The sequence below is a fragment of the Crotalus tigris genome, unplaced genomic scaffold (assembly GCF_016545835.1).
Source record: "Crotalus tigris isolate CLP2741 ecotype Arizona unplaced genomic scaffold, ASM1654583v1 scf7180000017630.2799268, whole genome shotgun sequence".
In the NCBI taxonomy this organism is placed as follows: domain Eukaryota; kingdom Metazoa; phylum Chordata; class Lepidosauria; order Squamata; family Viperidae; genus Crotalus; species Crotalus tigris.
In genome coordinates this window covers 197,872-212,541 of record NW_024096524.1, presented here as the reverse complement: position 1 = coordinate 212,541, position 14,670 = coordinate 197,872, and positions in this window count along the sequence as shown.

Here is a 14,670-nt window from a genome sequence, read left to right as displayed (position 1 = left end):
TTAAACTCTCTGATGAAGTTGTATTGTCCTCATTCATGATTCTCCCACCTGTAGTTTTCCTGTTATTTGGATTCATTCCTTCTAACTGCATACATAAAAGCAATGTCCACACAATGTCTGTAGAGATTCTGTCAACCAGGTCATGTTGTCCCAAAGGTGCTTTTTCAAGAGGCAACTGCTCAATCCTGACAAGACCGAGTGGCTTTGGATGTTGCCTCCCAAGGATCATGTCGACTGTCCAGTGTTGACTCTTGCGGGGGAAAATATACCCCCTTCGGAGCGGGTTCGCAACTTGGGTGTCCTCCTTGATCCACAGCTGAATTTGGAACATCAATTGATGGCTGTGGCTGGGAGGACCTTTGCACAAGTTCGCCTGTTGCACCAGTTGCGACCCTACCTGGACCTGGAGGCTCTCCTTATAGTCACTCACGCCCTTGTCACCTCACGTTTGGACTACTGCAACGTGCTGTACATGGGGCTACCCTTGAAAAGTATTCGGAGACTACAGTTGGTCCAGAATGCAGCCGCGCGAGTGATAGTGGGTGCTCCTCGATACACCCACGTTACACCTATCCTCCGTGAGCTGCACTGGTTGCCTATTGGTCTCCGGGTCCAATTCAAGGTGTTGGTCATTACCTTTAAAGCCCTCTATGGCTCAGGGCCAGGCTATTTGCGAGACTGCCTACTACCTCATAATTCCCTACGTCCGGTTAGATCCCACAGGCTGGGCCTCCTTCAGGCCCTGTCGGCCAAGCAGTGCCATTTGGCGGGGCTGTGGAGGAGGGCCTTCTCTGTGATGGCGCCCACGCTTTGGAATCAGCTCCCCCCAGAGATTAGGACCGCTCCCACCCTGTTGGTCTTCCGTAAGCTACTTAAGACCTGGCTTTTCCGGCAGGCCTGGGGTTTATAAAACCTTACCCCTGGATGATTGTTTTTGTATTGTTGTTTTGTTATGTTTTATGTGTTTTTTATTGTTAGCCGCCCAGAGTCTTTCGGGAGTGGGGTGGCTTATAAATTTTAAAAATAAATAAATAAATAAACTGGACTTTCTTGTTTTTCTTTGAAGACATTTCACTTCTCATCCAAGATTCTCATCTTGAATGAGAATCGAAATGTCTTCAAAGAAAAACAAGAAAGTCCAGTTGCCTCTTGAAAAAGCATCTTTGGGTCCACACAATGTGTTAAACCACAGTCTGATTTGAATTGAATGAATTGCAAATGGCAAGGTTGCCATATTCCAGCAAAGTACAAACCATAGTTAATAAACAACAGTAACTAGAAAGACATTGAGACTTTAGAAAGAATACAGAGAAGAACAACAAAGTTGATTAGGGGACTTGAGGCTAAAACATATAAGGAACGGTTGCAGGAATTGGGTATGTCTAGTTTAATAAAGAGAAGGACGAGGGGGGACATGATAGCAGTGTTCCAATATCTCAGTGGCTGCCACAAAGAAGAGGGGATCAAGCTATTCTCCAAAGCACCTGAAGGCAGGACAAGAAGCAACGGATGGAAACTAATCAAGGAGAGAAGCAATCTAAAATTAAGGTGAAACTTCCTGACAGTTAGAATAATTAACCAGTGGAACAACCTGCCTCCAGAAGTTGTGAATGCTCCAACACTGGAAGTTTTTAAGAAGACACTGGACAGCCATTTATCTGAAATGGTATAGAATTTCCTGCCTGAGCAGGGGTTTAGACTAGATGACCTCCAAGATCCCTTCCAACTTTATTATTATCATCATAATTATCATCATCATTATTATTATTGATCATTGCATAGTCAGCCAGATGTTCAGACTGGATTTGGCATTTTTGTCTACCTATCGAGTCCTTACCAAGGACCTGGGATAGGCAGATATGGATGTTTGATGATATTACAGATATCGTCGCAGGATGGAAGCAGTTCCTAGTAAGGCAGCCTGTTGCAATTGACTAATGGCAAATTTGTCAGTGCCAATGGTGTTCAAGTGGTGCTCCAGTTGTTTTGGGATTGCACCCAAGGAGCCTATTACTATTGGTATACCCTTGCTTGCTTTTGCCACAGTCTTTCTATTTCTATTTGTAGGTCTTTGTATTTTGTTATCTTCTCCAGTTCTTTCTCGTCTATCCAGACTTTTTTGTCTTTCTTATTGACAATTGTTAAGTCTGGGGTGTTATGTTGCAAGTGCTTGTCTGTTTGAATTCTGAATCCCAGAGCAGTTTAATTTTATCATTTTTTATGACTTTCTCTATTTTATGATCCCACCAGTTTTTGCTTACAGGCAAATGATATTTCTTTCAGATCTTCCAATGCACCATTGTTGCTACTTTGTCATGCTGTTGCTTGAAGTTAGTCTGTGCGATCTTCTTGCAGCAGCTTACCAGGTGGTCCACTGTTTCTTCAGCTTCTTTGCATAGGCAGCACTTACTGTCTGTTGCCGTCTTCTCAATTTTGACTTTATATGCATTTGTCCTTAAGGCTTGGTCTTGTGCAATCAGAATTAGTCCCTTGGCCTCTTTCTTCAATATTCCTGCTCTTAGCCATTGCTAGATCTTGTTATTATCTGCTTTCCCAGCTATTTTTTTCAATGTACTCGCTGTGTAATGTTTTGTCTTCCCATGCCTCTATTCTGTTCTTCATTTGGTCTTTCTTGTAGGCCAGTTTGGTCTCTCCAGTAGGCAGTAAGCCTTCCTGATATACTAATTTCAGTGCATCTTCATCACTGTCCTTCAGATGTTCTTCCAAAGCCATTTTTTCTTCTTCAACCATCTGATGTACTTGCAGCATTTCATGCCCACTTATTTCCCTTGATAGTTAAAGTCTGTCAATGTCACTGCATGGATGAAGGGCATGATTCATTGTCATTATTTTTCTGGTATTATTATTATTATTATTATTATTATTATTATTATTATTATTATTATTATTATTATTATTATCCACAAAGATGCAAACCACATTTTAACTTATTCTGCTGTGCTAACTTGGCCCTAAAAATCTGCAGTTTGCAGTTTGCAGATGAACAAAAGGAGAGACAACAGAAATTATATTGGAGAAAGAGGAGGCATTTTAAATTCTATCAATAAAATGATCTGCATCTTAACATCTATCTTTTAGACTAAATTTCATTGTTTTCTTGCTTCTGTAGCAAGATCTGGGCTGTAAAAATCCTGATGATCAATAGAGAGCATTAAGAATGTATGTCTAGCTTTTTGCATCCCTAATCTGATAGCTCTGTTAAGAGATGCTGAAGAGAAATCTACTCAGATTCCATAGTATGTTACTAACTTTCTTCTTTGGCACAGCACCACCATGGCGATATATTGATCATATATATATTGTATTGACAATGAGGATGGAAGATCATTACTCCTCTTATTGTTTCCACAGAAGTCATCTTGTGGCCCTATTTTGGGTGACCCAAGCTTTCCTGGGTAAGGATGGCTCAGAAAACATTTTATAGGGGTGTGTGGAAAACTCTTCCCAGCACTGTCAATAAAATCGCTCAGATTCATTCTCAATTCAACACTTGGTTTGTTGCAGATCAGATGGAGAAGCTCTGGGAAGAACCTTGGCCTGTTATCTGGGAATGGTATGAACCTACTGGACCTGTAGAAGTGGACGAGGTCCTTAGGATTGTGAGCCCAGCTAGCTGCTCTTTAGATCCATGTCCTTCCTGGTTGGTTAAAGTGGCCCGGTGGGCTGTGTCATGTGAGTGGGTTCTAGCAGTGGTTTAGCACTTCCTTGAGTGAGGGGTTGCTTCTTTGCCTCTTAATGAGGCTTTGGTTTCTCCCTCTTCAAGAAGCCTTACTATACTGGACAGTTTTCATCCACTATCTCGTCTCCCCTTTGGGGGGAAGTTGATTGAGAAGATGGTTGTGCAATAGTCTCAGAAAACCTTGGAGGAACAGATAATCTAGATCCCTTTCAGTTGGGATTCAGACCTAGGGATAGAATAGAAACAGCATTGGTCATGCTTTGAGATGGAGGGATGGAGGTTGTGCATCCATCCTTGCCCTAGTTGACTTCTCTGTGGCTTTCAGTATCATCAACTATGGTTTCCTTCTTGATCAGCTCAGAGGACTGGTGTTGGGCAGCACACTGTAATGATGGTTCGCCTCTTTCCTCCAGGGCCAATTCCAACTGATGGTGGTTGGGAGAACCCACCCTTAGCTACTACTAAGTGAAATGCTGCTGGAGCTTCCTTTTTGCCTTTCCATATAATAATAATAATCCTAATAATCCTAATCCTAATAATCCTAATCCTAATAATAACAACAACAACAACAACACTCCGGACTTAACAATTGTCGATAAGAAAGACAAAAAAGTCTGGATAGTGGACGTGGCAGTGCCTGGAGACAGCAGAATAGACGAGAAAGAACTGGAGAAGATAACAAAATACAAAAACCTACAAATAGAAATAGAAAGACTGTGGCAAAAGCAAGCAAGGGTAGTACCAATAGTAATAGGCATCTTGGGTGCAATCCCAAAACAACTGGAACACCACTTGAACACCATTGGCATTGACCAATTTGCCATTAGTCAATTGCAAAAGGTGGCCTTACTAGGAACTGCTTCCATCTTGCGACAATATCTGTAATACCATCAAACATCCACATCTGCCTATCCCAGGTCCTTGGTAAGGACTCGATACATAGACAAAATGCCAAATCCAGTCTGAACATCTGGCTGACTGTGCGATGATCCATAATGATAATAATAATATGAAACAAACTTTTTTCCTAGTCCTGGGACTTTAAATCAAACTTATAAATGAGCAAATTATAGTTCTGTGACCTTACTTAGAAGGCTGCAATCCTAGGTGATTTATCTCTAAGTCAAAATGAGATTTATTTATAAGGAAATAGGCAATAAAAATACTGGAACATGTTTTCCTTCTTGCTTCATCTTAAGTAAAAGCTTAGGATACCTTGTTTGGATAACTGTCTACAGTAAAGTGAATGAATTATGTGCACTTCAAACAAAAGAAGTGGAAGTCATTAATAATGTTCTCAAATATACTCAATGTGGTTGACAGATGATCCAGTGAAACTAAAAAAATAACTCTGATTAGTAAAAGTGTAGCTAGTGAGAGAGCCAGTTTGACACAAAGGTTAAAGTTACTGAATTAAAAGCTGACGAACCATGAATTCTAGTTCCTCCATAGTCACAAAGCCAACTGGATGACCCTGGGCCAGTCATTTTCTTTCAGCTCTAGGAAGGTGACAATGGCAAACTACTCCTGAAATTATTGCCAAGGAAACTGCAGGGTTTTGTCCAGGCAGTTGCCAAGAGTCACAGTTGACTTGACAACAACAGCAAAGTTATTTGGAAACAAATAAAAATTATGTTTACTCTGCTTTTGGATTTCATGTTATCATAGCTCAGAAATAAGAGTGTTAACACTTTACATTTTTGAATATCATGCTTAAATTTAAAAGGTTGTGTACAGTCTGATTTGAGAAAACAAAAACTCAGAATTTTCTGTTGCTAACCTATTGCCTAATAGAAAATTAACAAGCAACTGCAGGCACCCCTGTGGCACATTTGGCTGAGGAATGGACACTTATCACACTTTTCACACAGTTGGAAATATTTCTTGAAATGGAATTAGTTTCTCTGGCACTGCACACATTTTTGCGCAAAGAAAGCCTTAATAGCTGCCAGAACCAGGTGACAGCCAGATTCACACTCTCCAGTTTCTTTTTGCTAAAGAAAAAATGTGCCAAAATATCCGAGATAATATAGGAATGAGGTTCCAACTTCCTTAAATAATGTCCTAACTTCCTCTTATCTTCTCTAATCTCTGAAGCTGAGGATAATAAATTCAAAGGGCTAAACTGTTACAGGGCTTTATCTCCCTTGCACTCAGACCACACAAAAATTGTTATATAAGTCCCCCCCCCCAATCTTAATTTTGTTTCTAATTTCTTTTTAATTTTTCCCATCTTTTTTCAGGAAAAGAAACTCCAAATCCTGGTTTTTGCATCATCACCTTACCTACTTTTGATCCTTGAAATGTTTTTAGTATATATATATATATATATGTAGGTCTTTGGTTATTCGGGTTTTCTCCCGCATAAAATTGGAAGTGTCTTGGCGACGTTTCGATGAAGTCCCATTTGTCATCTTCAGGCTGGTGTTTTCAGCTTCGTGCTTCTAGAAGTACGAAGCCGAAAACACCAGCCTGAAGATGACGAATGGGAATTCGTTGAAACGTCGCCAAAACGCTTCCAATTTTATGCGGGAGAAAACCTGAATAACCAAAGACCTACATACAAACACCCGCGAAAACCTCAGAAAACATATAACAGCCTTACAAAAGGCTAACAGGGTTGGGGCCATTGCAATCTTCCAAGGGAGGATGTTCCATAGATCAGAGGTTACTGCAGAAAATGTCTAGTCGCTGCCATCCAACACTCTTTGCACTCTTTGGCTGAGGGGATCTACAACATGTCCATGCTCTTAGAGCTGGTTGGATCACTAGAGACTTTTGGAAAAAGCTGATCCCTCAGGTGTCTTAAGCTATATAGGGCTTTAAAGGAAACCACTAGTACTGAATCACACCCAGAAATATATCAGTAACCAATGAAGCTCATACAGAAGTGTGTGTTACATCTGCTGTATATCTGGTATAAAGTTTTGTGCAGACCCAGGCAATTGTAATTTATTCAATAAACTGATTTTAGCTGTGTGGCCTAGAACTAATATCAAAGTAAGCCAACAATACTCTAACTCCCTAATAAGTAATCCCTTAGAATAGGGGTATCAAACTGTTGGCCCATGGGCTGGATGCGTCATGCCAAAACCACGGACACCCCATTGCCGGCAATGGGAAAAAAGTTACGATACGTCACATGTCATGTGACATTGCAAGTTTGACACCCCTGCCTTAGAAAGTCTTGGGCCTGAGCCAGCAATAGCCAGATTTTTTTCCAGGTCATAGAAGCTGCGACTGTATAAATGAAGTAGAGACAGATCTACTGGAGGGCAGATGGAGAAGAATGTCCATAATTTGTTTTTTAATTTGGCATCCAAAGCTATCCCTTCCCTTGTTTTCTGTTCCTTCTGTCTTGCCAGGCCAGAGTCATTTTTTTTTCTTCTCCGTTCACATTTTCCTATGCATGTGTTAACTCTGTTAATACAACAGCTGTGGCTTTTCAGATGAAGCATGACAAAAATCAATTGCATTTCAGAAAAGAAAAAAAAAATCCCAGGCTATTTCCCACAACAGTTGGTTCCATTCAGATATATACAGTGTTATTGGTGGACCAATTGTAGTAATATAACTATCTCTTTGGGGACGAAAGATCAGATTTGAGAATCAAGCTGTAAACAGAGGTAAGTCCTTCCATTTCTTGCCGGGAATGACTTCACATGGTGGGACTGGCTGTCCTTCTATCCTGTCTGCCAGTTTTCTAGTTCCCATGATAAAATAAAACTCACTCCCCCCCCTTTTTTTAAAAAAAAAAAAACACATTTCAGGATTGTTTTCAAAAGCCCTCTGGGTAGTTTTTTTTTAAAAAATACAATGCTAAATAATTGTTTTAATCAGTAAAATGGCCAACATCTAGGGTTTGTTTTGTTTTGATGTCAAAAAGGTCTTTGAATCCACATTGGATTTGGAACTAGGTGTGGGTATCCTTTCTGACTTCTTCCCATATTATCCACCAATAGAGGTAAGTCTATATACATCTGTAATCTGTTACGATGTTTTTATGAAATATTATGGATTTTATTATGTTGGCACAAAAACTGGTTGGGCAATGAATATACAGTATTTGCCCAAACCTACTCTATGAACTTTTAACTGAAAAAAAAAAAAGATTTGAATCAGAAATTTCCCAGCCAACAGTGCTTTTTTTTAACCTCCCCACATTTAGCTCATTTGGATGCACATAAGTGGATTACACAACCTGATCTTGTTGCAAAATCCCACTCACATTATTTTCATAATTACAGGGTTGCTGAAGTTCCATACTTGACATTTAAGTTCTGAGTGATTGGCAAGAGAAAACAATGCTCGTCCAAAACTAATGTGATTTTTGATAGCAAGGATCATTGTCATGGCTGAAGAAAACAGCCTTTTTTGAAAGAAAAGATATTTCAGATCAGAGGGTATGTATATCATTATTGTCCTCCAAATGAGCTTATGTGACATCTTTCTGAATAATAGCTCACTTTTAATATGAAAGCTGTCAAAAGATTGGCTGAAAGACTTTTGTTCAATTCCCCTGGGATTAATAATTTCTTATGCTCCCTTGCTCTCGCACAGCTGTATAAAATATGACATTCATTCTCCCTAAATTTAATTCCCTCTCAAGTGGCTTTTGATTTGTTTCCCTTTGAAAGGAAAGCTAAATATGGCAAATTCACAGCATCCTTTGTTATGGGATTATCATAACCAATTCATATTTGATGGTTGAAATGGGTTTGCTTCCAGCTGATTGACACTGTAGACACCAAGACACAAAGATATGTAAAGAACATCCAAATCCTGTATTGCTCTGTCCTCAGCCCAGCAGGTATGGGTCAAAGGTTCCTTTGGATTCAGAAGCAATGACAGCACTGGTATGAGTACCTAAGGATTTATTTCAAGGCAGCAAAAGAAAATAATATATAATAGCAATTAAAGAATATTAAAGAAAACAATGAGTAAAACAAAGACCTCACACCCCTTCTGTCTTGTCAGGAAACCCCAAAGAAATGATTGCAGGGAGACCCTCTTCAAAGCCAGCAAATATGCACCATCCACCCATTAGGGTGCACTGAAATGCATTTCTGTCAGGGAATTGCACAGCCAGTGTCCAAATGAAGTCAGAGACACTGACATGAACTTGTGGTTTTATACAAAAATATATATTTCTCATCTATATTACAGCAAATAAGCTAGTCAGGCAAACAGGAGCATCCTCAGGTAAACTACAAAGCATACAGGGCACACAGAAGAAAAAGGCAGGAAAAAAGGAAACTCCCCTTCGACAGCAACCAATCACAGTGCAGATTGCCTCACACAGGAGCCAACACTCCAGCCAATCAACTATAACTGTGTGTTCTGGCTCCCTGCAAAACCCTACTGCTCCATCTACTAAATATTTTAACAATTTCTGATGTAGAGGACAGAGGGATTTTCCTTAAGGGACAAGAGGAAGTGCCACTACCAAGGCATCAGTCGGATAAAAGGGGCTGAGTCCAGGGCAAAAATGTAATGTGACTAAACAGTTCACACAAGCTCTTCCCTAGATATCATGAGGATAAAAGTGGAGTGAACACATTCAGACTTGTAAGATTCTATTACTGTATATTCCGGCGTATAAGACGACTGGGCGTATAAGACGACCCCCAACTTTTGAGAAGATTTTCAGGCTTTAGAAAGTCATTTTATACGCCAGAAAATACAGTACAATATTGAATTTCTGTTTATAGATGAGCACAATAGGAGCTCCTTTGCTGCTAGAAAGCTTTGTCTTGTTAGTGCTTATTTCTGTAAAAAAATAGGGCTGGCCACTAGGGGGCAGATTGGTTTTAAATTCAGAGAACAGCTACCCGTATATTCCTGCGTATAAGACGACCCCTGACTTTTGAGAAGATTTTCAGGCTTTAGAAAGTCGTCTTATACACCGGAAATTACGGTACTTGTTGTTGTTGTTAATTGCGAAGTCATGTCCGACCCATCGCGACCCCATGGACAACGTTCCTCCAGGTCTTCCTGTCCTCTACCATCTTCTGGAGTCCATTTAAGTTCACACCTACTGCTTCAGTGACTCCATTCAGCCATTTCATTATCTGTCGTCCCCTTCTTCTATTGCCCTCAATCTTTCCCAGCATTAGGCCTTTCTCCAGTGAGTCCTTCCTTCTCATTAGGTGGCCAAAGTATTTGAGTTTCAACTTCAGGATCTGGCCTTCTAAAGAGCAGTCGGGGTTGATCTCTTCTAGGACTGACTATAGCTTTACAATAAAAGTAGTATTGAACTTTTGGCATTGGTTTCCTAGTCTGATTTACCTTGAAGGACTGACACTCATGGAAGTTTCTGACTAGCTAAGATTGGCTCTGAACTATGATTAAGCATCCTGTTTTCAATGGTTTCATCTCAATGGAGTTTGCCAAGGACAAGGAGGATAAATCTGCCTTATCTTGCAGTTAGAATACTTCACCTATTCCTGGCAAGAATGAGAGGTCAGGATTAAGAAGCATTTTTATATTAGTTAATTATGAGATTAAGGAGCATTTGTTTTCTAAGGTTTTTGGTTTGAAATGAGAACAATCATCCTACACTACACATGTCTCTCACCAAGCCCAGAACAAAACAAAACATAACCCAAATATAACTATATTACTTCATCCTAGCCTTTTATTCTTCTTTAATATAGATTATTGGGTGGTATTTTTATTAGGATTAACAAAAACAACATTTCTTCAGAACTCTTTATTACACATAATGTTACAGAAATAAGAACGTTTAATCCTAGTTTAGGTTAAATATTTAAACTGTGACATTTCAGAGTCTAAAATCAGTCCCAAGAGGAAAATTATTCACAAAAAAGCGAAGACTGTTAGGTGCCAATTATAAGAGTTAAACGGTTTTTTTTCCTTGGCTCTGAAACATTAAAAAAAAAGATTGCAAGAATATTCAGTCCTGAGCTTTCCCAGTTATGTAAAAAGATAAGGGAATCTATTTTTACACAGCTAAAGGATCTATCAGTGGACATGTATGGCTGGTATCAACATCTGCCAACTTTAGACTGCTCCTGTTGCCTGAGCTCCCCAATACAACTTTCTGGTGATGACAGTTTTGCTTCTTAGGCTTGCCTACAGCTTTGGCAGCTAGATCTATGGATGAGGAATGCCCGTCACTTTAAATTTTGCACAAGAACCTGGGTGATGCTATGTCAGGGCTGTTATGTCCCGAGCCTTTGCAAACGGCTCGGGCGTTTGCAGGCAGTCCCGGGCAGGTGCAAAGCTGCCCGGGACCAGACAGGCTGTCGCCAGCGCCGTGCGCATGCGCGGGTGCTGGCGCGGGAAAAGTAACCCATTTACCCGGGAGTTGCCTATATAAGAGGCTGCGAGGCGTTTGGGCGAGGCTGAAGCCATCTTCCTGTAAGCTGAACGCTGAATAAAAGAAACTGAGAACTCCAGCTGCTTCTCGTGTCTGTTTTCCCGCCAAGGACGCAACACTGGCGACGAGGGTGGGATGCCTTGCACTACCTGGAAAGGAAGAAGTGTAAGCTTACCCAAGGAGTCCTGAGCGGCGGAAGAGGAACGGCGTCGACTCGGCAGCTACCCGCCAATCCGGTGCGCATTCGGGGGTAGGCTGGCTGATAGACCCGTCTCCTGAAGATCCGAAGATGGCGAAAATCGGAAGGCTTTCGGAATTCGACGTCTCACATCCAGAGCGGTGGGAGTCCTACGTATCCAGAATGGAGAACTACTTCAAGGCAAACCAAGTGAGGGAAGATAGCTTGAAGGCCGCCACCCTGCTTTGCGTTTGCGGCCAAGACGCCTTCGAAATCGCAGAAAATCTTGTAGCACCTGTTCCAGTAGAGTCTGTAAGCTACGCAGACCTGAAGAAGCTGCTGAAAGAGCACTTCCACCCCAAGGTGTCCGTTATCTCATGGCGCCACACCTTCTAGCAGAGGGATCAACGGTCCGGTGAAACAGCCAAGGAATACATCGCCGCGCTACGGAAGGCCGCCAAGCCCTGCGAGTTCAAGGACCTCGAGGAACGACTGAGGGACCGATTCGTGTGCGGGCTAAGGCATCGAGAGCTACAACAGACTTTTTGCCAAGGAAGAATTATCCTTCCAAGACGCCTTAAGGGAAGTCACCGCAGAAGAAGCAGCAGGCGGCGCCATCAAAAACATGCGGCCGATCAGAAACAGTGCAGAGGGTGCGTCCGTGCACCAGGAAGACGTCCGACGAAACTCCGAGGAGGATCCGGACGAGGAAGTCGACCGTCTACACCCCGCGAAGGAAGAGACCCAGAAGGGAAGCTCTTCGGCTCTGCTCAAGTGCCTCGGCTGTGGAGGTCGCCACAGGAGAACCGACTGCAAGTTCCGCTCCGCTACCTGCCGGGCATGCGGCAAACAAGGGCATATTGCAGCTGTGTTTCTGAGCCGACGAAAGGCACAACCCCAAGAAGAACGCCTGAAAGGTACCAGATTCCCCAGCCAGAATAGGGTAGGGTTTTGCGCTTCGCGAAGAAGCATCTGTAGAACAGGCACACACAAGCCCATGAAGAAAAAGCTGTCACTCCACGTGAAGCTACAAGGGGTTCCATTATCTATGGAACTAGACACAGGGTCTGCCCTTTCCATCATTTCATTGCATACATTTAGGAAGATTTGTTCCAGTAGTGGGACTAAGGCCAAGTTAAGGCCTTCTGATATTGTATTAACAGATTTTCAGAACTCAAGAGTATGTGTTAAGGGGGAGGCCACCCTTAACGTGCAATACAAGAGCTTTGAAGGTCCACTAGACTTCTAGTAGTAGGGGGTGAACGAACGAGTCTCATAGGACTCGATTGGTTTGAGGCCCTGGGGATACACGTCACAGGACTCAACAGCTTACAAACACTCGACCTACAGGAAGTCTGCAAAGAATTTGCAGATGTTTTCAGCCCCCAGCTGGGCACATTCAAAGGACCCCTGTGTCCTTAAAGCTAGACCCCACTGTCACTCCCATTAGAATTAAAGCAAGAAGGGTCCCTTTTGCTTTAAAGAGTAAAATTGACACTGAGTTAGACAAACTGATCCAACAGGGAATCCTAGAACCTGTTGATTCCAGCCCTTGGGAGACCCCCATTGTCACGCCTCTAAAGGCAAATGGGACATTCGCATTTGTGCTGATTACAAATGCACACTCAATAAGGCATTGCAGCAACATGCCTATCCTGTTCCTGTGGTCAGTCACATCCTAGGCCTCTATCAAGGGGGGCGTGATTTTTGCAAGCTTGACCTAAGCTAAAGCATATCAACAGCTGCCTTGTGATGATATTTGCTGCATAGCTCAGACCATTGTGACCACAGGGGAGCCTCTTTAAAGTAAAAAGGCTTACAGTTGGAGTAAATGTCGCTCCTGGGATTTTCCAAAGCGTAATGGAAAACACACTACGAGGTATACTAGGGGTCTGCCCCTACTTTGACGATGTCTTGATTGCAGGAGACTCCACACACATTCTAGCTGAAAGACTTAGGGCTGTCCTGTTAAGATTCAGGGAATCAGGCCTAAAGCTCAGAAAAGACAAATGCAAGATCGGGGTGCCTTCTACTGAATTTCTGGGATTCAAAATTGATGCTGCTGGGATTCATCCTGCTGAATCCAAACTAACTGCTATTTTACAAGCACCCAGGCCAAAGTCTAAGGCCGAACTTAAGGCCTTCCTAGGCCTCCTGAATTTCTACAATTCTTTTCTTCCACATAAAGCTAGTGTAGCTGAGCCTCTTCACAGGCTACTAGACAAACAAGCTGTGTGGCTGTGGTCACAAGCACATGAGGATTGCTTTAAAGAAGTCAAGGCCTTGCTCACTTCTAACAGTGTTCTTGCACATTTCAACGAGTCTCTTCCTGTGTGCATCGCTTGTGATGCATCCCCTACGGGGTTGGAGCTGTCCTGAGTCACCTCAGGTCTGATGGAACTCAGGTTCCTATTGCATACTACTCCAGAACACTGTCTTCTGCCGAGCGCAACTACGCTCAGATAGACAGGGAGGCTCTGGCTGTTGTTGCTGGAATTAAAAAATTCCACGATTTTCTATATGGCAGGCATTTCACGGTCTTCACTGACCATAAGCCTCTGCTGGGACTGTTTACCACACGTAAGCAGACTCCCCACATCATTTCCCCTAGAATGCTTAGGTGGTCTATTTTCTGGTCTGCATATGATTTTTCATTACTCCACAAGCCTGGGAAAGAAATGGGCCATGCTGATGGCCTCAGTAGGTTGCCTCTGCCAGTAGTAGAAGCTGACCCGTGCCAGCTGTCAACATTCTATCAATCCAAGCCTTGCCCGAGCTCCCTCTTAGTGCCAGGGATGTTACCGCTGAAACGGGTACAGATCACACACTTTCACGTGTCCGCTCCTGGGTCCTGTCGGGTGGCCTGAGCACTGCCCTAGTCCTGAGTTTCAGAGTTTCTGGTCCAAAAGAAACGAACTGTCCCTTTCTCAGGGTTGTCTGCTTTGGGGAAACAGAGTTGTCATTCCCACCTCAATGAGGACTAGGGTCTTAGAATCCCTCCACGAGGGTCATCCTGGCATTGTCCGTATGAAGGCTCTTGCACGAAGCCACTTGTGGTGGCCTGGTTTAGATAAAGATATTGAGGCTAAGGTGCACGCATGCCACCTGTGCCAACGATCTCGCCCAGAGATGCCCCAAGCTCCTGTGCATAGATGGGAGGAAACACAGTCCCCATGGTCTAGGGTGCACATTGACTACGCTGGGCCCTTTCAGGGCCAGTTCTTCTTGGTCCTTGTTGACAGCCATTCTAAATGGCTTGAGGTTGTGCCTGTCTCATCCACCACCACTGCAAAGACTATTCAGGTACTGAGGGGGATTTTTGCTGCACACGGGCTGCCAGATGTCATCGTGTCCGACAACGGCCCTCAATTCACCTCCTCCGAATTCCAAGCTTTCTTACAGGCAAACCTGATTCGTCATGCCACGTCTGCGCCTTTTTCACCCGTCCAC